The sequence below is a fragment of the Coenobita brevimanus genome, chromosome 100 (assembly GCF_032717465.1).
Source record: "Coenobita brevimanus isolate Jiangsu-jjx chromosome 100, ASM3271746v2, whole genome shotgun sequence".
Taxonomy (NCBI): Eukaryota; Metazoa; Arthropoda; class Malacostraca; order Decapoda; family Coenobitidae; genus Coenobita; species Coenobita brevimanus.
The window spans coordinates 30,856,412-30,883,802 of NC_137053.1; positions in this window are offsets into that span (position 1 = coordinate 30,856,412).

Sequence of the window (27,391 nt, forward strand, 5' to 3'; positions counted from 1 at the left end):
GGACTTCCCCAGGACCCTGGGGCGGGGCCTCCAGAGCCTCACCTCAGATGACCCTCCTCCAGGAGCAGGCAAAGGCAGGCATGCCTGTTGGCCTTGTTCAGCCCCAGTCCAGATGGCCACCTCCCAGGTCAGGGCCCCACCAGGAAAGGGCCACCCTGTATGCCAACCAACAGCCCCACCTAGACGACCTCACCCCTGGCAGTAGCTCTGTGCCCCCTATGGGAGGGCATGCCTGACAACCTACCTCCCACACCTGGACACCACCTGTAACCAGCCCAGGTCCCAGAAGCCCAAGTCAAGCCTAACAGTATACACATTTCCCTGTACTGTGTATTATTGTTGTGTATTGAAGCCTGACAGTGTCCATACTTACCTGTATTGTATATTATTGTTGTATATTGTAAAGGATCATAATAAAGGCAATATATGTGTAAGGTTGGTCTGCTGAATTTTTATACCCTGTTCCTCTTGTAATGCATTCTACTTCCGATCTCGAAAGTGAATCCTGCTTAGTAGCTGGTGTTCTTAGGATGAGGAGGCGACCTAAAAACACTTATCATAACAGTGCTGGCCAGTGGTGGTGCATGACCCGATCAGAGTACAGAGAGGAGCAAAACAGGGAAATCTAACACAATAGCAGCCAAACCCCACATCCAACTGACAAAATTCGATCCCAAACAAAATGACATCGATGTATATCTGTCCATGGTTAAGCCACTACCGGACATAGGCTTTGAAATAACAGGGAGAAGATAGCTGTTACTCTGCCACATCTGGGCAAGGCAGTATCAAGTATAGCTTCCAAGATTGTCCCATTTTAATGGGAGCATTTTAATGGGAGCAATTTACACAAATCGTGAAGCAAGCAATCACGCCACATTTGGGCAGAGTCGTAGCTCCGTCACAGCTCGATGCCCTCACCTACGACGGAAACCTGGACGACACACTTAACCAGGGCAGGCAACTCATCATTGCCACCTACCTGGAGACTGATGCAGTCACTCGGGAGCAACACATATTCAACATACTGTTGAGGATCCTCCCCATCACCATAAGGGAACACATTACCCTTCAGAAGACCTTGACAGGGACGTGCAGCTTGTGCGGTGCCTCCTAGCCACCCACTCCACCCCCAGCACATCATTGCAGTAAGCAAGTTCCCCACCCAGAGGACAACACAACACCAGAAGCAATGAACGCCCTCCTCCCAATCAAGCCCTTCACCAACACCTTCTGTACCCAGGGCACACCCTATAATGAGATGCCCCAACTCCAAAGAAAACCCAAACCTAATATCTATCAACCCATGAGAATTCACCGCCTGCAGCCACAGCTGCCCCCTCCACGACATCCTTGAAGGCTGCCCGGCACAGGACGACCACCCAGGGATGCTGCAAAGTATCATCATTAGATGATGAAGGCACTGAGGATGATGCTTCACCCACCGACTACGCCAATCCTGGGGAAATGGAGCCCGAAGAGGAGCACGCTCCACAACAGGTGGATTTCTAGGTCTGCCCCTGCACCTTCCCATGGTGGCGGGGGCCATCTCGCAGAAATACCGCCCCCCAGTCTATGACAAGATGAAGCTGAATGGGGTAAAAGCAAGGCTGCTGGTAGACATGGGAGCAGCCAGATCTTGCCTCTACACACACTTCTGCTCCCACCACACCTCTGCCTTCGGCCTGCTCTTCCCACCTCAGCCCACCTTATAGGTGCGAGGGATGGCCCCATGCCAATACATGGGGAGACCTGGGCCCTATGAGCCGACACTCGCCAGGTTTCCTCCAAACACAAGTTCATTATTTTCTACTCAACCTGCCGTGTCTATGATGGCTACCTGAGGCTGGACCTTCTACAGAAACTACACACAAACATAGACTGCCACAAGAGGCAGCTCCAGTTTAAAAAAACTCCAGACCCCCTGCTCAGCCACTCTGCATGTGCAGACCATCCCCCTCACCCTGTACCCCCCCACCATGTCCTCCACCCTACCCATCCACCCCTGTCCCCCCCACTCCTCCCCACCCCACCTTTCCTGCAACCATCGCTTCTGCCCTGACCATCCGCCCCCCCCCAGCCTGAGGCCTGGCTACAGTTGAACAGACCTACCAGCACCTCCATCTTGTTCTCCCCCAGCTTACCACCAGGGGCGTACCTCCACCCTGTTCTCTCCCAGCTTACCACCAGGGGCGTACCTCCACCCTGTTCTCCCCCAGCTTACCACCAGGGCGTACCTCCACCCTGTTCTCCCCCAGCTTACCACCATGGGTGTACCTCCACCCTGTTCTCCCCCAGCTTACCACCAGGGGCATACCTCAACCCTGTTCTCCCCCAGCTTACCACCACGGGCCTTCTCCTCCTGCCTACTGTCACCCACCTTTCTCCCCCCGCACCTCGGAGCAGTACTCATCACAAATCTCTCCACCACACCACTCACCCTTCCCCAAGGATTAGTGGTGGGAGAAATGGGGGAAGCCAAGCCTTGTGAAAACTACCCCCTTTCCCCTGTCACCCTACCCTCCCTACCTGAACGCCTCTCACCCCACCGAGCCAACAGCCTCAGATGACTCCTGGATTTCCAAGACCTATTTTCATCAGGACTAGCAGACATCAGCCACACCACGAACCTCCACCACGAAATCCACACCACAGGGCCACCTATTTGCCAACCTTCATGGCAAAAAACAAAAAACAAATAACAGGTGGAGGAAGACCGGCAGGTCCAGGACATGCTCAATACCAGCGTTATCTCCCCCTCCACCAGCCTGTGGTCCTCACCGGTCGTCCTTGTCAAAAAGAAAGATGGCACCATGCACTTATGTGTGGATTATACAAGATTTAATGACATGACCACAAAGGACGCCACCCCCTACTCAGGATAGACGACTCCCTTGATTTCCTATACAGGTCGTCATAGTTCTCCACCTTAGATCTGCAGTCAAGATATTGGCAAGTCTCCGTCCACCCCGAGGACCAGGAAAAAACATCATTCTCCACCAGTAATGATAAACGTTACAAATTTAATGTCCTCCCATTCGGACACTGCAACGCCCCCGCCACATTCTCCCAACTGATGGAGTCGGTCCTCAACGGCCTCACCTGGGAAATCTCCTTGACATACCTGGACAACGTGATTGTTTTCAGCAGGACATGGGCCGACCACCTCCAGCACCTCAACCAAGTCTTCCTGCGCATTCGCCAGGCAGGATTTAAACTCAAGCCCTCTAAATGAGTCCTGGCTGAATGGTCTATCTCCTTCCCGGGCCACACAATCTTAGCAGAAGGCATCTCTCCTAACCCCAATAAACTGTGGGCCATCGCAGACCTCCCTCTACCAAAAGATGTCCATGACGTACGCGCCTTTCTCGGGCTCACCTCCTATTACCGGCGTTTCATCAAGAGTTTCACCGACATTGCAAAAGCCCTCCACAACCTAACTAGGAAAGACAAACAATTCATCTGGACCAATACCCGAATCACCGCCTTTCACACACTCAAATCAAAACTCATCACCGCCCCGGTCGTTGCCTTCCCCGACTACACCCTGACTTTTCACCTGTATACGGATGTGTCTCTAATGGCAATCGGCGCCGTCCTGGCCCAAGTAGGCTACAAGAGGGATGAGAACACATAATCACCTGTGCCAGCCGCACCTTCAACCAAGCCGAGAAAAATTATGCCGCCACCAAACGTGAATGCCTGGAAAGTGTATGAGCTTTGGAACATTTCCGCGCGTACCTCTCTGGCACTCACGTCTCGATCACCAATCCCTCCAGTGGCTATGACAATCCAACACCAACAATGCTCAACTGATCAGATGGAGGGAGGCCCTAGAGGAGTTTGATTTCAAAATCACCAACAGGCCAGCAAAATTACACACCAACACTGATGCCATGTCCTGCCTACCAATCAAGTCCATCAACGCCACCCCTGACTTTATACAACAATGGCAAGATAAGGAACACCTACCTGGATACCACCCCAGATGTTCTCCAAGCTCCACACACACGGCAACCACCTGTTTATGCAGGCCGGGCACATAGTCCTCGACCCCAACACCGCCCTCGATGCCATGACCCACCTACGCTCCAATAACGGCATCCACCTCAGCACGAAAAATCTCTTGCAAGTGTTCACTGACATCTACTGGACACCTGGCTCCTCCAACCTGGCCAAGCAAATCATCCAAGCCTGCCGAGCCTGCTCATTGGGTAAGGACATCACCGGCGCACCTGGACTGTCAAGAAAAATCATCACCCACAAACCATGGCAACTACTGTCCGTAGACATAGTCAGGCCCCTACCACCCAAAGCTGGGTACAAATACGTCATAACATTTGTGGATGCTTGCTTGAAATTCATTATCATGTGCCCAGCCAAGGAGCACCATGCCGTGGCTGTGGCCAAAGTACTAGTGTTCTGCGTCTTCCTGTACTTTGGAATTCCCCAAGCCCTGCACTCAGACAATGCCCCAGAATTTACTGGTAAATTCTGGAAGGAACTAGTCACCTTATTTGGTTATCAGATCTCCCATTCCTCCCCCTACTGGCCCCAAGGGAATGGAGTATGTGAAAGGAGCCATCACACCCTCCTCAACCAAGTGTGGGCTCGAATACAGGAAACAGGCAATGAGGATTGGCCGGCACATGTTAAAATAATACATTGGGGCATGAACACCTGCCTTAGAGACAACAGCATCACCCCTCATGAACGGGTGTTTGGAGAAACCCCCCTCCTCCTACCCCTCCAACACCACCTCCAACCAACCTACCCACACCCCACCTCCAACTCCCTTCATCACCTCAAAAGGCAATTGCACCACCTGCAAAAACATCAAAAGATCTCCAGCCGGACGTTACAATATCCAACTCCTACAAAACAAGAGATTCAGTAGTAGTAGCACACCTACCAGTCTCAAACAAAATCTCACCATGATTCGAGGGACCCTACACCGTCGTCAATATCCCTAACCCCTACCAAATCACTATTCAATACCACGGCACCACATGCACATACCGCAACCACGACGTGTGACTATTTCATGCCCCACACGACAATGCTCTCCCAGGCTGCACCCACTCCACCCTCCACCATGCCGCCCCGCCATCTCCCACCTTCCCAGAACACTCTTGTGACTCATACAATTACTACTCCACACCCTCCTACTCACCGTCACCCACCCCCCATCCACCAACAGCTCCTCCCCCCACCTTCCCCCAGCTCCACACCACCCACACGGGCCCCCAACGCTTCACAGGTGACTTCACTTGACACCTCACCTGCTGCCACGCCACCACCACCCAACACGCGGGACGATTCCACAGGATGCCCCCGCCAACCCCCCATCACCCCACCACAACAACCACACCGCATGACGCCCACCACCACTCCCATGCCCACAAAGATTCCCCCCGCACATACCCACTCCCCACCCACCAGCAATGCCAAACCACACCCCAGCCCACCACCCACCACCACTTCGCACTCTCGACCACTTACGCAGTCAACCTACCACCCACATATGGCTGACACACCACATGCAACACCTACCACCTCCCCTACGTCCACAAGTTCTCCCCACATGCACACCCCGTGCACCAGCCCCACAACCATGATCACTCCACATACCCCCACCAGGGTATTCAAGCACCCACACACAGATGACAAAAACACCATGTGGCCCCACCACCTCACTACCAACACCAGCCCTCACCACCATCACGACAAGATCTGGCCACCTCTCCCACCCACCAGCCAGGTATACCACCACACCCTCCTCCACACCCCCAACATCACCACAACCATCCCCAACAAGCCCCACCACACCCAATACAGCCCCCACCACACTTAGGCTGCATCAGGCGCAGTGGAAGTTTCCACCCATGCAGTCCCCCAGGGAGAGGATTCACACCTGCATTAGGAGCTCCCATAAAACCCCGGCCACCTCACCTGTCACCAGCATTCAGCCAGGAGAGCTCAACCACTCACCATCACCGGAGATGAAGGTACAATGCGCCATCTGGTCCCTCGCACAAGGACATACCCATAGAATCCATGGGACACCTCAGCTAGTCTGCCTCCTCCTTCTGACACCGCACACCTCTACCCTCCACATCACCTACACTCCACACCAGGAGCCCAATCAGCTCACCCACCACTGGACCACTCTCCTCTGCCACCTCACACTGACGCACCAGACATGCATCCACCTCAGACACCTACCACCTCCAGCCACGAGGACGTGACTTCTTCCCCGGCGACAGTGGTGAGATGCCCACCCCCTCGGGAAACCCAGGGAGGGGTGTCGCAGCACCCACCCCAGGACGGACCCACGGCCCTACCACCCCAGGAGGAGACCACGGAGGGGCATATAGAGCGCCGGGCTGAGCAAGATGGACCTAGATATCCCACGGCCTTGTGCCCCTCTTCCCCTCAACATTGCCACCAGCAGGAGAGCAGTCTTGGCCAGTGACATCTCAGCCAGGCGGGCTTTCGCCAGGATCGGGGTGGGACTTGTCTCTTCACAGTCCCAAGTAGCACCGCGGTAATGGCCACCGTACGCACCAGGGAAGGGACAGCCACTGTACGTCCTTCAGCTGTTGCCCCCTGCAGCTCCGCGTTGACGGCCACTGTACACAGCTGGCAGGACATGACGGCAACTGTATGCACGTCAGATGCAGCCACCCCTGGAACCAACCCTGTGATGACAGCCACTGTACGCACCAGGCTGGACGTGATGGCCACTGTACGTCGGCTGGTAAGCCAGGCAGAGGCAGAACCACAGTGACGGCCACTGTAAGCACCGGGAAAGGGCAGCCACTGTATGCCTTTTGTCTGCCTCCTCCCTAGGGAACAGCATAGCAGTGATGGCCGCTGTATATACCGGGGAAGGGATGGTCACTGTACACCTTTCAGCTGTTGTCTCTAGGGTTTGTGAAACCGTGGTGATGGCCACTGTATGCACCGGGGAAGGGACGGTCACTGTACGCCCTTCATCCACAGCCCCTGAGACTGCCTCTTCAGAGGAAGTCCCTGGCTCGGCCCGCCACCCATCCTGAGGCCGAGTGGGATATCTCTCTCTCTCTCTCTCTCCTCACAGGTGCAGCCCCACAGAGAAGTTGCAGTTCGAGGAATTGTGGTGAGGACCTCTCTCAGGCCTGGGGATCCATGCCCTAAAAGCCATCCCTGGACAACACCTGCCACTGATGGATGCCATGAGGAAGGGATGCCGCAGGCAGCTCCTGATGGCTGTCCAGCCCGGTGGAGACCGCAGCCCTCAGTCACCCAGGGATGCCCCCAGGACCCTGGGGAGGGGCCTCCCAAGCCCCACCCACAGACGACCCTCCTCCAGGAGCAGGCGAAGGCAGGCACACCTGTTGGCCCTATTTGGCCCCAGTCCAGAGGGCCACTTCCCAGGTCAGGGCCCCACCAGGAAAGGGCCTCCCTGTATGCCAACCAACATCCCCACCCGGACGACCTCACCCCTGGCAGTAGTTCTGTGCCCCCTATGGGAGGGAATGCCTGACAATTTACCTCCCACACCCAGGCGCCACCTATAACCAGCCTAGGCCCCAGTAGCCCAAGTTAAGCCTGACAGTGTTCGTATTTCCCTGTACTGTGTATTACTGTTGCGTATTGAAGCCTGATAGTGTCCATACTTACGTGTACTGTATATTATTGGTGTATATTGTAAACGATCATAATTAAGGCAATATATGTGTAATGTTGGTCTGCCGAGTTTTTATGCCCTGTTCCTCTTGTAGTGTACTCTAGTTCCGGTCTCGATGAGAACCCCGCTCAGTAGCTAGTGTTCTTAGGGCGTGAAGTTGACCAAAAAACACCGAGCATAACAATGATATTATGCCTTATGTTTTATGACGAGTATGAACGATGCCTCCTTTTGACTTGGCTGATACCCCTTTTTCTTCATTTCTTTATAGCTTGGTACTAAGCCAATGAATAGCAAGCAAAGATGAACTTGATCTTCTCCCTCTCTCTTTCTCTCTGTCCTCTTTTGGAGAATCGTAAAATTGTCGTACAAAATGTACAATATCGAGAAGGCTATTGTACATCATACTGAAGGTGATATATACGATATTTGTCGTACATATGGCAACACTGTTATCGGCCCATGATAAGCAGTCCTTACAAAGATGTGATCGCAACATTGGTGGTATGCTTAAAAAAAAAAAGAAAAGAATGTTCTTTGTATAACCGTGGATTCTACCTTTGGTCCGTATGGTTAGAGCCTAAGGCACAACTATGGCATGAGTCCGGCAATCAATTTTTAGCCTTAACCTCTGATTTTTTATACATTTAATTTTCCAGGATTAAGATTTATATTTTTCATTTTTTACCATGATTTTTGGGGTAACTCACAATTAACCTCCCAAAGGCAGTGGAATATAATATTCAGTCTTTTACTGTATTTTGCAAATTATTACTGAGGGCCCAGCCCCATGGAAAACCAAGGGAGGGGTGTCACAACACCCACCCCAAAAAGGCCCCATGCCCACTCCAGGAGGAGACCACGGGGAGGCATATAGAGAGAGTGACAGGCCTGAGCGAGATGGGCCTAGGTGTCCTGCAGCCCTGTGCCCCTCTTCCTCTTAACACGGCCACCAGCAGGAAAGCAGTCCTGGCCAACTACATCGCAGCTGTCCCAAGCAGCACCGCGGTGACGACCACTGTACGCACCAGGCAGGAAGTGACGGCCACTGTACACACTTTGGCTGTTGTCTCCAGGGCTCGTGGAACCTCAGTAACAGCCACTGTACTCACCGCGAAAGGGACGGCTACTGTACGCCTTTCATCCACAGCCCCTGAGACTACCCCTTTGGAGGAAGTCCCTGGCTCGGCCCACCACCCCTCCAGAGGCTGAGTGGGATGTCTCTCTCTCTCTCTCCTTACAGGTGCAGTCCCCCAGAGGAGTTGCAGATTGAGGAGTTGTAGCGAGGGCCCATCCCGAGCCCAAGGATCCACTCCCTGCAGACCCCCCCTGGACAACGCCCAGCGTTGACGGACTCTACGAGGAAGGGACGCCACAGACAGCTCCTGACAGCGGTCTGACCCTGCAGAGGCCGCAGCCCCCAGACACCAAGGGGCATCCCCAGGACCCTGGGGCAGGGGTTCCCAAGTCCCATCCACAGACGACCCTCCTCCAGGAGCAGGCGAAGGCAAGCCTGTTGGCCCTATTTGGCCCCAGTCCAGAGGGCCACCTCCAAGGTCGAGGCCCCACTAGGAGAGGGCCTCCCTGTACGCCGATCACCAGCCCCATCAGGACCATGGCTTCCTTGGTAACACACGGGCACTAGATTACCAAGAGCGTGCCGAGAAGTTTATTGCAGGCTTATCAGGATATGGGGTGCCGAATGTCTCTCAAGATTCACTTTCTCCACTTCCACCTCATCCCCCAGAACCTCGGAGCAGTAAATGACGAACATGGGGAAAGGTTCCACTAAGATATTACTAAGATGGAGAGCAACTACCAAGGCAAGTGGAACCCCAGCATGATGGGAGACTTCTGCTGGATGCTCCTGCGCGACATCAAGGAGTCAAAGTACACCAGATCGTCCAAAAAAAACTCACTTCTGACTATCTGTAGTACTATGATGTGTATATATGCTTACATCCAAGTAATAGTAATATTTAGTTTTGTCAGTGTTCTGTGTCTGTTTTGTTTCATTCTGTAATATGCCATTTTAATATATGAAATAAACTCATTATATTATAAATATATGCATTATAATAAAAAAAAAAAACGGGATATGTGAAAGCAAAAAAACTAGAGGTGATAGAGCAAAACTGTTTAGAAATTTGAATTAAGCATATCAAAATTGGTCAGAAACACCTATTCACAGGCTTGCCTCAGATTTTTTTTTTCTTTTTTTCTTTTTTTTGTAAACCAGTGTTATCTTCACATGATGGACTACATGCTTCAACTGGTTATCTACATGCTGTCTGCACACCATCACAGATCCCTCACTAATTGTGTTCAATTGGTCGTCTACATACTGTCTCTATTTCGTCACATTATTGCTTACCTCATACTTCTGTTGTCTTCGCTCAGTGTACTGTATACTTCCTTCTTCAACTGTTGCTGTTCTTCCTTCATTTCCCCCATGAAAGCATCTAGGTGTCCTTGTATCCTCAGCTGTAATTCCCTCTGTTGCTCCTGTAATGCCTCTTGAAGCTGTTAGTATCGTTCTTTCTGCTCTCAGTAATTCCCTCTGTTGCTCCTGTAATGCCTCTTGAAGCTGTTAGTATCGTTCTTTCTGTTCTCAGTAATTCCCTCTGTTGCTCCTGTAATGCCTCTTGAAGCTGTTAGTATCGTTCTTTCTGTTCTCAGTAATTCCCTCTGTTGCTCCTGTAATGCCTCTTGAAGCTGTTAGTATCGTTCTTTCTGTTCTCAGTAATTCCCTCTGTTGCTCCTGTAATGCCTCTTGAAGCTGTTAGTATCGTTCTTTCTGTTCTCAGTAATTCCCTCTGTTGCTCCTGTAATGCCTCTTGAAGCTGTTAGTATCGTTCTTTCTGTTCTTTGCTTTGTGCCTGGATGATGAATGGATAGATGGATGGATGAATGGATTGTTTATCCTTATCACATCAGTTTCTTTGTGCAGTACCGTATACAAAGAACACAAAAAGTGGGTGGCTACCCCCCCTGATATTATTACGAACTATCCGACCCTTTTACGCACAATCCATTACATGTACAGTCTTTTTCCACGAGAGGTATTATTTTCATTATGCAAAAAAATGAAATATAGTGTAATATGGGACAGAAATCATGTGTTGTAGTCTGTTTTTTTCCCCAGTAAAGAGCAAGAGGTGCATTTTACTTTTTTTTCATGTGTTTATGTTTGTAACCAAGTGCATATTTGTGTGTGTGTGTGTGTGTGTGTGTGTGTGTGTGTGTGTGTGTGTGTGTGTGTGTGTGTAATTCACCGGGTCGGTCAGGATCACTTGATGGTCGTGATCGTCAGCTTTTACCCTCCCGGAAGGGAGCTGAGAGCTCATATAGTCCGATCTAAGGGCAAGGCTGTGACCTACACACACACACACACACACCCGTCTCCTTGCTCAAGGGGGACAGTAACCACCCACTTCGTCAGTGAAACTTTTCACAACCTGAGCGAGGCGCGAACTCCCGCCTACCAGTTGGCAAGCGAGAACGTGTGTGTGTGTACCAAGTGATGGATAATATTAAGAAGTGGTTATTCATTTTTATCAATGCAAAACTCTGTGTAAAGTTACATAAATCCTTTTTTTTTTAAATAACAGAACAGAGGAAGGAAAAACTAATGAATAAAAGAAATAATCCATACACCAGATTACTGGCGTCCTCCATGCATAAAAAAATCTGTAACAGTTGACTTGAACAGCTGTAGGTTGAAGTTTGGGGGGAAACAACTCCGGGGAAGCAAGTTCCAGAGAGATGCAGTTCGGGGAATAAAAGAATTCTGATAGGCCGAAGTTCTGCAATATGCCCGTATGACATTCCAGTCATGAGCGCTACCAGATGTCCGTGTAGCATGAGAGAAGGCATGGAGAGGTGGCACCATGGACGCAACTTCGTCCGAGCATTTGCCGTAAGTATACCTAGAATAATACAAGGGAGGCAACATTCCTTCATACTTGTAGGAGAGGTAGTTTATTTGTAATAACAGGGTTATTTATCATTCTTACAGCTTTGTTCTGAATTATGTCTAGTTGTTTCAGTGATACCTCTCCACAACCATTCCACAAGGGTGAGTAATATTCCAGCTGAGAGCACACATGACTCTTATAAATTATAACTAACTCCTCGACAGTGAAGAAGTTACGGACTCGGTACAATTATCCAAGTCTCTTTGAGTAGGTTCTAGCAAGTGATCTAACATGAGAGGTTCAACTGAGGGCATTGTTAAGTGAAACACCGAGAATTTCAAGACTTTTGGAGATGGGAATATTAGTAGCACTTAAGGTTACGAATCTGACAAAATCTGTCTATTAATAAACTGCATATATTTGGTTTTACTAGTATTAAATGAGACAAGGTTATTTTGTCTCCATTCAGTGATCTTAGATAAATCTTGATTTATGGAGATGGCTGTACTGAGTTGAGAGTTAAAGATATTAAACTTTGTGGATGGGTGTTTGAGTGTGAATGAACTGTGAAGTGTTGAGCCATCTTTATACGAATGGATGGGATTGTGGGTGAGAGATAAGAGATCATTAATATGAACTAGGAATAGGGTTGGTGCCAGAACTGATCCTTGTGGGACACCGCGTTAAATGAGTGAAAATTGGAATATACATCATCTTCTTTTACTGTTATTTATCTATTGCTGAAATATGAGGAAAGCAGAGGAACAAAAGATGTTATTCTATAGCAAGGAAATTTGAATATCAGGGAATGGTGCCACACTCTGTCAAAAGCTTTAGAAATGTCAAGGGCTGCTGCATGAGTTTCACCATGTTAGTCAGTTGATTGATGGATGGTATGAGTCAGAAGATTGAGTATATCAATGGTGGATCTTTCGTGGAGAAATCCATATTGTCTATCATTAATTAAGTTGTTGGATTCAAGGTGTTTAACATTTTTTTTTTTTTATGTTTATGTGTCCGACTCTGGGCTTAAGCTTCACAGCCTGTTTCCAAGGCCTAGTAGTCCTCCTACATACCATGCACCTCAACATGTCACCATTTCTGCGCTAACACCCACCGTCCATATTGAATACATGCTAGGGCTGTCTCATACAGGACTGGTGTATTGGTATTAGTGGGGGTATTTTTATGACATGTCGGCGGGCCTTCTGGAAGATCAGTAAAGTCTAATTTTATGAAATTCAAATCCTTAAACTGTTCCCTGCCCCAGCAGGGATTTGAACCTGGGTCCGTTAGGACTGCAGACCACCTCTATGTGCTTATAAATTACAATTTCAAATACTTTACCAAGAAAAGACATGACGGGTATCGGTCTGTAACCAGAGAGATCAGAGGAACTTCCTTTCTTTGGAACTGGGTGGATATTGGCTTCATTCCATGAATTACGGTATGAAGAAGTACGTATGCATAGTCTGAATAATTTAGCCAGAACAGAGGCAAGTTCTGGGGAGCACTTTTACAAAACGATTAGAGGAATTCCGTCTGGGCGTGGAGCTTTGTTGGTTGGTAAATTGTCTAAGATTGATTTTATGTATTTAGTCTGTGCTTTAAGTGGAACAACTTCGGGAGAGTCAAGTTCTAGTACGTGGACGTTCTGGCTGACATCCTCTAAGGCAGAATTTCTGGCAAATGTACTACGGATATTAGCTTTACCACACGGTTAGTTGCAATGTTACCGTCTGAAGATTTTAGTGGGGAAATGGGTGATGGAAAGTTGTTATTGAAAGAACTGAGAGTTGACAAGCATATTCTATTGTCATTAGGGTTGTTAAGTAGTTTTGATGCTTGGTTTTGAAGAAAGTTTGATTTAGTGAGATTTAGTACTGCTTTTGCATGGTTTCTTGCGATTTTAAATTGACAGAATGATTCAGATTTTTTTTTTTTGGTTAAGTATTGGTAATATGTTAATGACTTTTGGGCCGTTGCCCTGGCACAATTTGCTATCAATCCACTTTGGATAGTTCAGTCTTTTACTGAACTGTTGACTTGGTATGAACAAATCCATACCAGCTAGTATTAAGTCATTAATGTGGGACTGGGTAGAATTGACATCATTAGAGAAGAAAGACTGCCTTGGAATGTCTATCTATCTATCTATCTATTGCCAGACGCCTCAATCCCGTTTGGGGTGGCCACAAACAAATCGCCTCCAAGTCGCCCTGTCCCCCGCCATTTCACTGCCCTGCTCCCAACTCACACCCCCTTCTCTCATATACCTCTCCACCCTATCCCTCCATCTCATCCTCGGCCTCCCCCTCCCTCTTCCCCCCTCCACCTCACTCACATACACTCTCTTCGTCAGTCTTTCACCCTCCATCCTCTCCACATGGCCAAACCACCTCAGTGTGTTCCTCATAACGCTTCCTATCACATCCACATCCACACCACAACGCTCCTTTATATCCTCATTCGTCAGCCTGTCTCTCCACGTGACTCCACAGGCTCCTCTTAAATAACTCATTTCCACTGCTCTCACTCTTGACTTGTGTCCTTCCAACAATGTCCAAGCTTCACTTCCGTACGTTAGAGTTGGTATCACAATACTGTCATGTAGTAACTTTTTCACTTCCATGCTCACTTCCCTGTTTCTTATCACTGCTTTCAAGGAACCAGCAACCTTTCTTCCCTGCTGTACCCTTTCAAGCACTTCACCCTCCAAACCTCCATCCTTACTCATCACACTACCCAAATACTTAAACGTACTCACATTTTCCAATTCCTCACCATCCAACCTCGCTGTACATTCACTAACTTCACCTCTCTCAAAGACCATCACTTTACTCTTCCCTACATTCACCTTTAGGCTCCGTTTCTTACACACTCTCTCAAACTCATCCACCAAGCCTTGCAGCTCCCCTTCGTCTTCACTCAACAACACAGTATCATCTGCAAACAACAGTACAGGGAGTTTCCAAACACTGTCCTCTCTCACCAGGGCCACTCCAACATCCACTACCCTACCTTGTACCTCTTTTATTACCCCATCCATGTACAGATTGAACAACCATGGAGACATGACACATCCCTGTTTCAAACCAACTTTCAAAGAGAAAAATTCACTTAGTTCACCATCCACACGCACTGCAGCCTTCACACCATCGTACATACTCTTCACAGCATTCAACAACTTCCCATCTACTCCATAGATTCTTAATACTTTCCACAATCCTTGTCTATCCACCCTGTCATATGCTTTCTCCAAATCCATGAAAGCTGCATACAACTTCTATCCCTTCTCTAGAAACTTTTCCACTAAAGACCTAAGAATGAATATCTGATCTACACAACCTCTTCCCTTCCTAAAGCCTCCCTGTTCTTCTCCAACTAATTTCTCTGTTCTTTCTCTAACTCTGTCTATAAGTATCCTACCATACACTTTTCCTATTATACTAAGAAGACAAATGCCCCTATGATTACCACACACTTCTTTTTCCCCTTTTCCTTTGTACAAGGGAATAATTATACCTGACTTCCAATCCTCCAGGACTCTACCTTCCTCCCAGGCCAATCTGCACATCTTCCACATCCATTCTACTACCATCTCTCCCCCATGCTTCAGCATTTCACCACACACTCCATCAATTCCTGGGGCTTTCCCCGATTTAACTTTCTTCATTGCTTCCACAACTTCTATCCTACTGATTTCTTCCTGTCTTCTCACCTCCCTCCTTCTCCCAGCCATTCCCCAGCCACTTATACTCGCATTACTTCTATCCTCTACGTTCAACAATTCCTTAAAGTGTTCTCTCCATCTGCTCACTTTTTCTCCCTTCTCCACTAGTAATCTACCATTTTTATCTTTCATTCCCCTGCTAACTTCACTTCCACCCTGTCTTACTCTTTTCACTTCTCTCCAGAACATTTTCTTACAGTCCCTCCACTTTACACTCAAATTCCTTCCAAATTCCTCATCCACTCTCTTCTTACTCTCTCTTACTAATCTTTTCACCTCTTTCTTCCTTTCCACATATAACTCTCTCTTCCGTCTCTCAACTTCTTCCACGCCCCTATTTCTCATCCATTCATTGTATGCTTTCTTCTTTTGTGCCACAGCCTGTTTCACCTCTTCAGTCCACCACGCTGTTCCTTGCACCCCCCTCCGTCTTCTCTTCCTTCCACACACCACATCACATGCTGCACATATTTCTTCTGTAAATATCTTACACATACCTTCCACGTCTCCCATCTGCTCCAATTCATATTTGCCCAATCGTTCCTCCACTTCTCTCTTATACTCTGCCTTTTTCTCATCCTCTTGTAACCTTTCCACTCTCCTTGCAACTACTCCTTCCTCTCGTCTTTCCCTTCTTCTATTCCTCCATCTTACTTGCATCCTAATTCTGGCCACCACCAAGTAGTGGTCAGAAAGTCCACTCCCCCAACCTCTATACACTCTTGCATCCTTTACACATCTTCGCATCCTTTCATCCACACACACATAATCAATCATTGCCTTCCTTTCATTCAGTTCACCACCCACCCTTCTCATCACTCGCCATGTATACCTGTGGATCATTTTATGCCTGAAGAGGGTATTGGCTATCACCAACCCCCTCCCAGCACAAATGTCCACTAACGCACTCCCATTCTCATCTATCTCAGCAGGCACACCCCACTCACCAACTATTCCATCCACCTTCACATTACCAACTTTACCATTCATATCACCAATCAAAAACACTCTCTCATTCCTTCCAAACTTTTCCATGCACACTTCCACATTTGTCCAGAACTCTTCTCTCACTCTTCTAGCACGATCTTGCGTTGGCGCATACACACACACAATCGCCCACATTTGTATTCCAACTTTCAACTTTACCCACACAATCCTTGACCCAACTGATCCATACTGTCTTATGCTCTTCTTCCATCTTTTACTCACAACTATACACACTCCTTCCTTTGCCCTCTCATTCTCATCTACTCCTGCACATATACCCCATCCATACTCCCATTCTCTCACACTTTCTCCTCCCCATTTTGTTTCAGTTATTCCACATACATCCACTTTCGCATTCTCAAGCACCTGGACAATCTCTCTTTCACCTCATCATTCGCTCCTCTTACATTCCATGTACTCATTACCAAGTCCTTTGTCCGGTCCTGGGTCGTCATCGTTTGGTCAGTCCTTGTCCGAGGCTTCTTGTTTGTTTTTTTAGTTAGTTGTTTTCCGGGGAGGGGCACTAACCCTCCGACAACCCTTTTAGTCGCCTTTTACGACAAGCAGGGATACTGGGGGAGTATTCTTGAAAACCCCCCTACCCCAAGGGGGGGTAGGGAATGTCAACAAGATAATTTCTATATCCATCCCAGGACCTTCAGCAAGTAACAAACTCTGCATGGCAGAAAAATTTAACTTCGTGAACTTTAGGCAACAAGACCCCGCATGCTACAATGTGGTAAACACCAATTTTGGTTAGAGCCATATAACACTATTTTGACCCTTTCTTCTTCAGTCAGGCACGTCAACTTTTTTTTCTTGGTCTTTGAATTAAGCTTCTATCTATGAAAACAACGGAGTTATCATTGTTTGAAGTTGCACAAACTTTAACTGCTATTTCTGATGTTTTTAAGATATGTCATTTACCACATTGTACCACGCGGGGCCTTCAGTGGATATGGGACATTTTAACAGGATATACCTTTCATCTTGAATTTTGTTTCCCTCGCATGTACAGTACTACAGTGTCTTAGTTCATGTGGTGTTCGACTCCACCTCCCTGTTTTACTCGTAAATTATGTAACATAAAAGGCAGTCTTGTGAGTAATATGCAAATAAAATGTGGTATATAATCGTTCCTGCTATGCACACATTGTACTTCTAGTGACAGGCTCAGAATTGATCTACACGTCACATTTCCAGATTTTTCTGGAATATGATTCTCAATATTCTTTAGTGAGTTAGCCATAGCATCAAAGTTCATTGCGTTCGTAAGAAATCTAAATCCTCGCGTACTGTTTCTTCTGCACAAATCATATATACAGTATACTGAAATGGTTCCTCTGTCTGGGGATTGCAGCTTTGCCAATGATAACGTTTTTCTCATCTGGGATATGACACATTGCGGTGGTGGGATTCTTGACTCGATTACACACAGTTTTGTACTTGTATTCCTCCTTGCACCAAGCAGATATTTTACAAGCATATTATCCTTGCTGACTATACGTTTTGAATTAGCTGTAAACCAAGTTTCTGCACTGTACATTAGCGATGACGACACTGCAGCATCGAAAAATTTAATATTATACACAAACAAGATATCGTACTGTTTACAGAAATATATATATATATATATATATATATATATAAACTAAAGTTGAACAATGAGTCTGATGTAGCTAATGATCTGAATTAATCTTCCCATGATCCGTCACCCAAGCACCAAGGTATCGTTATACCGTGGGTTCCCTGAGACGTTGAGAACGACGTGGAAAGTCAGGATGTTAATCAAATGTCGATGAACGTTTCAGGGTCTTATTCCTTCTAGTCAAAGCTGATGTACACCTGCAAAAAAACAGTGGCTTCTCTCTCATTCTCTCTCTCTCTCTCTCTCTCTCTCTCTCTCTCTCTCTCTCTCTCTCTCTACGTCTTCACTCACTATTATTAACTCAATGTCCAGTCACTGACTGACTCTCACTGTCTGACTGACTGTCATTCCACTCTACTGCTCTCTCTCCATTGCTGACTGACTGCCACTCACGGACTCCCGCTCACTAACTCTGTCACTGTCTGTTCATCAGTGAGAGACTCCCGCTTGTTAACAGACTGGCTGCTGAGCACAAACTCACTCTGTCCATTACCCGCAGTCTCGGAGGCAGGACGGTCCCTGTAAATGGGTATTTACCACAGCCCAGAATTTCTAGAGTCCAGGGGAGAACTCACATTTTCTTGCACAATAATGCATATTCTAGAGCCTAGGAGAACATTCACACTTTTCCCTCTCAATAATGCACGCAAATTAACAATACACAATAACAATAATCTTCTTCGTCAGCTTTATTTATCCATCTTTATATGGGGTCGCTGTTCTTGATGAGCCTCTGCCACCTGCCTCTATCGCCTGCCATGTTGGTAACCAGACCCTTCTCTCTCATATCCGCCACTATACAATCTTTCCACCTTATCTTGGGTCTTCCTCTACCTCCTCCTTCCCTGTACTTCCATATCCAGTGCTCTCCTCTCGTCACTTTGTCCATCGCTCCTCATGACATGCCCGTACCATCTAAGTCTTGTCTCTTGTGTCTTCTTCGAAACCTCCACCACCTTCACTGTTCCTCTGATCCTTGCATTGTTGATTCTGTCCTCCCTTGTCACGCCACACATCCATCGCAACATCCTCATTTCCGCTACTTCCATCCTCCTCTCGTTTACTTTCTTCACAGGTAGTGCCTCCGCCCCGTACGTCCTTGCTGGTCTTACCATAGTTTTGTACACCTTCCCCTTTAATTTCACTGGCATTCTCCTGTCGCACAATACTCCAACAACAATAATGACAGGAATTTATTTGTAAAGTAAGGGAGAAGGAAAATCTAACAAACATGTCGACGTTTCTAGAAACTTCCTCACATCTCCAGATATAAAACATTAACCTAATGCTATGGCATAACACTTAATTTCCAGAAAGTTCCTAACATTTCCAGATAGAAACCAATAATCTAATTCCTGGCATAGCATTGCCCCTCCCTCAAAACTGTGTCGTCCCCAACACAACTGCCTACTAGCTATACTGTATACAGGTATGTTCTCATACATGATACGCTTCCAGGCAGGTGAGTCGTCACTGATGTCCCTGCTGTCTACAGCAGGGCCCACAAAGTCTGGAGTGTCTTTTGTTTCCATGACATCCACTGAGTCATCCTTTCTAACTGCAGCGTTCTGAACAGTATGCAAAGGGAAGCTGACCGCCTCCATGCCCATAGCAATAAGACCTGGATTACCAGTGCCGTCAATGACTCCGTCTCTCTCCTGGGCCTTCCTCTCCAATGTCCAGCAGGTCCTTTGCTTCACTCCAAGTTCCCAGGTCCATGATATCTCCAAAAATGATTGGCATGGACGATCTTTGGTCTGGTTCGTCTTTCCTCTTTGATCCTGTATGTCACATCCAAGAGACAGTTCACCACCATGTACGTCCTTTCCAGGAGCACTAAAGTCTGGAAGGCTAGCCCTTCTTTTCGGGGTTGTAGAGCCACACTTGGTCTCCCACCTCAGAACGACATGACTAGCTCTCAGGTCATACCCCGCTTCATGACCTCACTGGAAAACTTCAGCATCCGTTGAACTTAATAGTGCACCTCATCCATTCTCTACTCCAGACTCTGGGCAAACTCAAAGGCTTCCTTTGGGATATCATCCTCTGGGGACCTTCCAGTTAACAGGTCTACTGGCAACCGCAATTCACGTCCAAATATCATCTTCATCAGAGAGTACCCACTAACATCATGGACTGCCGACCTGTTGGCCATCGGCAGAGTAGGCAGCTTACAGTCCCACTCTGTCTGCCCTTCCAAGCAGTGCTTGGCCAACTTATGCCCCAGGGTCCAGTTGGATCTCTCCACCATTCCATCTGACTAGGGATGCTGAGGTGTAGTCCTGGTCTTCCTAATGCCCTGCAACTTGCAACACTCAGCAAAGACTGCAGACTCGAAGTTCCTTCCCTGGTCCAAGCAGAGCTCATTTGGAACACCAAAACAGCAGAAAAAGTGGTCCACCAGCACCCTTGCAACAACAGTGGCCTCCTGATCTGGGATGGCATAAGACTCAGGCCACTTGGTGAAATAGTCCATGGCCAAACACATGTAATTGTTCTCATTTGTTGTGAGAGGTAGGCGTCTTGCAGTGTTCACTGCAACCCTCTCCATTGGAGCTCCAGACTAGTACAGCTCCAGTGGAGTACGTAGGTGCCTTTTGGGCTCCCTCTTCATGCAGCAGATATCACAGCACCACTCTTCCACATCCTTCCACATGCCAACCCAGTAAAATCTTTGACACAGGTAGTTCAAGGTCTTCAGTCCCAGGTGTCCATTGGTTATGCTGTCATGCATCTCTTCCAGAACTGGCACCCTTAACATCTTCGGCAGTACTGTCAGCCAGAAGCTGTGAAGTCTATCAGGAATCACCCAGTGGTGCTGCAGTTCCCTGTTGTCCAGCTACAGAGCAAACCCACAGAGCTAAGTAAATCTTGGTAGCAGGATGCACCCCAGTGACCCTTTCCTATGCTGAGAGCACCGAACTTTGGCTCAGGAACTCCACAACTGGTTGCAGATCCTAATCCTCCAGCTACCACTGTCTCATGTCAGCTACAAGGTTTTCCAACTCTACTACCATAAAGCAGCATTTCTTCACACTACCTTCACTGTGACTGCAGTGCATGGTCTCCAGCTCAAGTTGTCAGTATTTCTATGAATTCGTCTGACCCAGTGAAGAATCAGGTATTTATGCTGCTCCAACTTTCCAATTCACCGAGCTACCTGTCCTTCAGGGTTCTTCAGGGACTTAAGCCACCTCAGTACAGAATGGTCTGTATGTATTATGAAGCTTGACTTGTACAAGTAAGGGTGGAAGTAGTCAAGGCTCTTCACTAATGCTAGAAGTTGCTTCTGAGCATCACAGCAGTTCCTCTCCACTGCACTGAGCTGATTGCTGCAGAAAGCCACCAAATTCTTTGTATTGTCAACTTTCTGGGAGAGCATACCACCAACCCTGACATCACTGGCATCACAATCCCAGATGAAAAGTCTGGAGGGATCCGGATATTTAAGCACTGGCTCAAAGCCTCATTCAGCTGCTTGAAGGAGTCCTCAACTGACTCACTCTACGAAAATTTGTGCTTCATCTTCATGAGACGGTGTAGTGGCACTGCAATGGTGGCAAAGCTCTTCACAGACCGGCGATAGTAGGAGTACAAACCCAGGAAACTATGAAGTTCCCTTGCACTGGCTTGCACCAGCCAATCCCTCACAGCAGGTACAGTACCTTCTCAGGGTCAGTGTGCACTCCTGGCTCACTCTTTCTGGAACAGGCAACACTTCTTGGGGCTAAACTTGTGATGTGCAGTTTTGAATCTATCAAAAATGTCGGACAGCCACTCCAATTCATGCTCGAAGGTCTTGCCAAAAATGTTCATGTCATCCAGGTAGATCAGGGGTATCATCCAAGGTAGTCCTCCCAGTACCCATACCATCAGACACTTGAAGGTGGCTGGAGCGCTACACAACTTGAGGGGTATAATCTTAAACAGCCAGAGACCCTGGTCATAAGAGAGAGCCGTCTTCTCCTTATCTGCGTCTGCCATCTTGACCTGGTGGTACCCATACTTCACGTCCAGCATCGTGAACCACTTTGTTCTGACCAGAACATCAAGGGAGTCATCCATTCTTGGCAGAGGGCAGGAGTATTTGACAGTGACGTCATTCAGGTCCTTCTCGTTCACACAACACCTCCAGGAACCATCCTTCTTCACCAGCACGACTGCAGATGCCCATGGAATGTTGGATCTTTCAAAAAGGCAATGTCAGCATAGACCTTCCATCACCATTTCCAGTTGGTGAGTTGGAGCTGTTCTTCGAGGGACTTGCTTCACCAGTCGATGGTCACCTGTGTCAATACGGTGTTCCACCAGGTTGATGCATCTCACGTCCAGGTCTCCTGTGGAAAATACATTGGCATACTTCACCAAAAGCCTTTTCAGCTGCTCTGTCTGTGGCTTCTCCAGACACTGGACATTCCTGGCAAACTAATCCTGCAAGTGGTCGGGTAATGGCTCAATCGATAGAGGAGTGGCCAGCAGTCCTACCGGACTCAGGTTCAAATCCCCACTGGGGCAGGGAACAGTTTAAGCATTTGACTTTCATAAAATCAGATTTTACTGATCTACCAGAAGACCCACCGACATATTGTAAAAATATCCCCCACTAATACCAATACACCAGTCCTGTATGAGATAGCCCCTATCATGCATTCAATATGGACGGTGGATGTTAGCGCCGAAGCGGTGACATGTAGAGGTGTATGGTGTGTAGGAGGACTACTGGGCCTTAGGAGCAGGCTCTGAAGCCTACGCCCAGAGTCAAAAAAAAGAAAAAAAGTTCTTCCTGAGCTTAACCATACTCCTCTTGCATGCACTGCTTGGTGGCTCCTGATCGACTTCTTGGCACAACCCCTCAGCTGTGCCCTAATGTATCTTCTCAGGGCAAAATGAAATGTTGGCTATGACGACCACCATAAGGTCAGCCGAGGTCCTGCCCACCATCGCTCTCTCTTCTGTCATGCCATGGGTCTTGTGCCGTTGATCTTGCAGGACTGCAGCATCTCTGACTCAGGGGGGATAACTGCAGTCCATCTGGTCGTCATTAGTAGACTTCCATGTTCCATGGTCCTCAGTGGAACACTCCTTCCTCCCAGCTGCATTCACTTTGAATAAGTCAAGTAGGTAGTGTCAGGCCACCAGGTAGTCTAAGTCCAGGATGGAGGGACCCTCAATGCTGGCAACATACACGTCCAGGGTCTCTTCCCCCCCCCCCAGCCGTATCTTGACATCCATTTGGTCCTCTAAAGTCAGTGCAGTGCCCTGTGACTTCACACAGCTGCTGCAAAGACTCTGGAAGCTACCAGTGCTACCAGTGACTCACAATATCCAATCGCACTAAAAACTTTTGATCCAATATCAATGACCACTGGGCTCACTACTCCATCAGTCTCAATATCCACCTAATAACTGCCGAAGTAGGTCTCTTGCACAAGGTCACTGGCTGCTGCCCCACTGCACCAACCATCCTTTCCCCTCCCCCCTCTTGAGGGGCCTGCTCCATCTTCTTTGGTTGGGTCTTGCATTTACAGTCCTTTTTCAGGTGTCCCTGTTGTCTGCAAACCCAACATTTTGTTGTCTTGTTGATTCTGCTGCCATCATCTTCTTGTTGATCTCTCTCCCTCTTGTAGCAGACTTCGTTTTGGCATCCGGTAATCTCACAGTAGAAGCATTCTTTAAAGTATCCATGCTCTTGGCTTTCAGCCGGAGCTGGAGTCGGTATGGAAGCTGGAGTAGCTGGACTTGAAGTAGGACTCAGACTCAAGGATGCTGGCTAGGGCTTCCTTCAGGCTCACTAGTTTGGCCCACGAGTCAGTTCAAGGCATCAATGAACTGGTCTCGAAGCAGCACCATCAGGAAGTCAGAACTGGCTCTTGGATAAGCTTTATGAACCAAATTCCCTTGGTCCTGAGCCCCCCTTTCCTCCGGGTCTGAGTCCAGAATCGTGACATGAACACGTACCTCTAGTATTTCATCCACTACCTCTGCTCCAAGGTCTATGCCAGCTTATTGTAGTCACCCTGATTTCCCTTGTCCAGCTTCGCAAGGACCTCCACAGCGGAGCCCTTAAGGCTGGTGGCCAGCTGAACTGCACACTGCTAGACGTCCCACGTGAGCCAAGAGCTCAAACTGGGCGTGATAAGCCCCCCAAGACACCTTGCCATCAACATCCTGAGATTTTTCCTTCACTGGTGCATGCATACTACCTTGCGTGACCCTATCGTGACTCACAGGGACACATTTAGAGGCCTTGGAATTCAGCATCTCACTATCCCCCTCTGCACACCTGTCACCGATACCTAAGGGATATGCTGGGAGCTGACTCTCAACTATACAGTGTTCAAGGACTTTGACCCCGTTACTTACTTCCTGTATTTCACTTCTCATTTTATCCTCCACTATAGCCTACAGGAAACCTCTTCCGTCACTTCTCTTACCTGGTCGCCTACTTTCTCTGTCTCATTGTTTACTTCACTTCTCACTTTATTCTCCACTAGACAGGACACGTCTTTCCTCACCTCTCTTACCTGCTGTCTTATTCTCTCTGCCTCGCTGTACACCACCTCTTCTTGATGCTTCAGTTTCCTGGTCACATCCTGCAGCTCCTCGCACCACTTCTCACGATCCTCCAGAAACATTTGATTCCAAGCTCAACTTCTCTCTTCAAATTCCTCTCGTAACTGACGAAGCTCCTATTTCTGCCCAGTAAGCTGTTCCTTTAGACTTGCATAGTGTTGTGTTTGGGCTTCTTTTTGTTCTTCTTGATATCTTTTGTTCTTGATATTTCTTTTACTCTTCTGGCTGTATTCTTGATATTTCCTTTGTTCTTCATGATGTGATCTCAGCACTGCGAGTATATCTTTCTTTTGTTCTTTTTTGTGGGCTTCTTGATATTCCTTTTGTTTTTCTTGATGTGATCTCAGCACTGCGAGTATATCTGCCAAGGATATGTTCGCCGTTTTGGCAACCTGTCCACGCGTCTTCATCTCTCAAAACGTATCGCTACCAAACTGTTACACAGAAAGGTTCACTGATACGTTGAAAACGACGTGTAGACAAGCAAGGATGTTAATTAAGGCCACTGAATGCTTCAGGGTTTTATTCCTACTAGGCGCAGCTGAGACACACTTGCAAGACACTGTGGCTTCTCTCTCTCTCTCTCTCTCTCTCTCTCTCTCTCTCTCTCTCTCTCACTACTACCTACTCAGTGTCTGTTCACTGACTGACTCTTACTGTCTGACTGACTGTCCCTCCATTCTACTACTCTCTGTCCATCACTGACTCTCTGAATGTCACTCATTGATTCCCGCTCATTAACTCTGTCACTGACTGTCCGCCACAGCAGAGGTGGGCACCGCAAACGAAAATTCAGTTCTGCAACGCAAATCTGCAAACTAAAAAAATGCCTTCCGCAACCGCAAATCCGCAAAATTCTTGAATTTTGCAGTTCCGCAAATGTAAAAATGCAAGCGCAAACCATTTTTATCCCTTTCAGTAGGCTACCACAGCATCAGCTTCATTTTATTCTGGATACCATAAGAGGAGTATTAAGTTTAGGATGATGTTTCATAATCAAGGGTTAAAAATCATCTCTAGTTACCTGTCCACTACAATTATGTCTATTTACTTTATTCTGACTAACAATCGGTGGATTTATGAAGTTTAAAAATTGTCTAAAGTAATGAATGGGATATGTAAAATTATAGTTATAGTAAAACTAAAATATATATTTCAATTATTCTTATTAGTATATTAGGATGATTTTACTACAAAACAAGGGTAAATCCTTCACTATTGTACATAAACGAATTAAATTATTACACTTCACAGCTCACACTTGACAAGTTGACACACCAGACCACCTCCCTTCCCCGGCTTTAACTTCCTCAGTCCTCATTCCTTAGTCACAGTCAGACTGGCTGTTGAAAGAAACCTTTTTTTTTTTTTTTTTTTTTTACCTGCGCTACGAGACCAGGTGACACCAACGAAAGCTTATCTAGTTGGAGAAAGCTTTAAAATCAAATTTCATTGCTTGGAAACTATTAACCTCTAACATGTTTTCGCATGGCCTTTCCTAATTCTAACCACAAATCCGGTTAATCCCACCCATAGCTTTGTCCCTTTCCTATTCCTTTACCACATGACTATCATTCTTGGAGGAGAGTTTAAAATAACCCTTCACTGCACTCAAAGCACGTTTTGTACAATACGTACTGACCTCGATATACTGTCGAAATGGTCTGAAAATTGGCAAATGGACTTCACCGTTGAAATATGTAAGGTACTTAACGTGAGCAAGGCGTTGGAGATACTAAATACAGTTTATATAATAAAGAAATCAGTAAATCGGAATGCAAGAGAAATATGAGTTATGGTTAGTAAAGACCTCAAACCAATCCAACAGTACAGTATATGAATGCAAGAAATAAGGCAACTAAGGTTCTAGGATTTATTTCGTGAAGTGTGAGCAAGACATCTAAAGTAATATAGCAACTTAATCTAGCACTAGAAAGGGTACTCGGCGTTGCCTGGGTAAAACCCTATGACCGTGCATTACCTCAGACCCTGGATGGCCACTCCTTGTGGGAGAAAACCCTCGGGTTCCCATTTTATCCTTGGGCCCATTTCCCCAGGGTTATATTCTCCATGGACCTATTCCTTCCATGAACCTATTTTCCCACTACCCACCCACCCACCAACCCTGCCCACCCATTCCACCAATCCGTCTACCCATCCGACCCGCTCTAGCTAATAATACAGTATTGTTATAGAAGTAAAAACTTCTATGGTAATTGGCTACCATCTTTCCCACATGTTAACTTGAGTATTTGTGATTAATTATAATCTTGGCCATCAGAGCAGCCACTGCAGCTTACGTAACTTAAGCGTTAAGAACGTTGAAATTCGTCGTAAGAAGTTACACCCGTCAGAGATGTTAAAAGAGTTCCGTATGCATCCCCTTATTTCCAACATGGACAGACAGGCAAACTCTGTCTGTCTGTCTGTCTGTCAGTCTGTCTGTCTGTCAGTCTGTCTGTCTGTCTGTCAGTCTGTCTGTCTGTCTGTCTGTCTGTCTGTCAGTCTGTCTGTCTGTCTGTCTGTCTGTCAGTCTGTCTGTCTGTCTGTCTGTCTGTCTGTCTGTCTGTCTCTGTCTGTCTGTCTGTCTGTCTGTCTGTCTGTCTGTCTGTCTCTCTCTCTCTCTCTCTCTCTCTGTACAGAGACGTGAAACTCCACGGAAATGCCCCGCTGCATTTACCTTGTAATATGAGATATGGACGTGTGCTAACAAGTTTCTGATTGCATCCCTTTTTTTTTTTTTTTTTTTAACTGTTACACTGTAATGCACCGTTTGGCTAATTATAGGGTACAAACAAACTGATAAACAGAATGGGAATTTTAGTGGTATATAGATAGATAGATTAGCATGGCCATATTTA